Raw genomic sequence first — 326 nt, forward strand, 5'->3', positions numbered from 1 at the left:
CCCCTGCGGACCCTCCCCAAAGCCTCTGCCAAGTCACAAACCCGTGGAGCTGAATGCCCGGGAGATGCCACAGCAGGGGACACGTCCTGCCTGCGCAGGGCTCCCGGGGACTCTTCTGGCCAGGGGGTGCGGCCAGTAGCACCCACAGGGCCCCGTGCCAGGCTGCAGCGGGCAGGAGGCTGGTGTCCGTGCTTGCCCCGTGCCGGGGGCTCTTGGCCAGCTGCCCCCACAATCATTAACCCGGTGAGACCCTGGCAGCTCTGGCTGTCACTCATTGACAGGGTTGGGGCTGAAGTCCTTGGCTGTGCTGGTCCCGCGGCTCCTCT

Source organism: Antrostomus carolinensis, unplaced genomic scaffold (genome assembly GCF_000700745.2).
Source record: "Antrostomus carolinensis isolate BGI_N321 unplaced genomic scaffold, ASM70074v2 scaffold26421, whole genome shotgun sequence".
NCBI classification, from domain to species: Eukaryota; Metazoa; Chordata; class Aves; order Caprimulgiformes; family Caprimulgidae; genus Antrostomus; species Antrostomus carolinensis.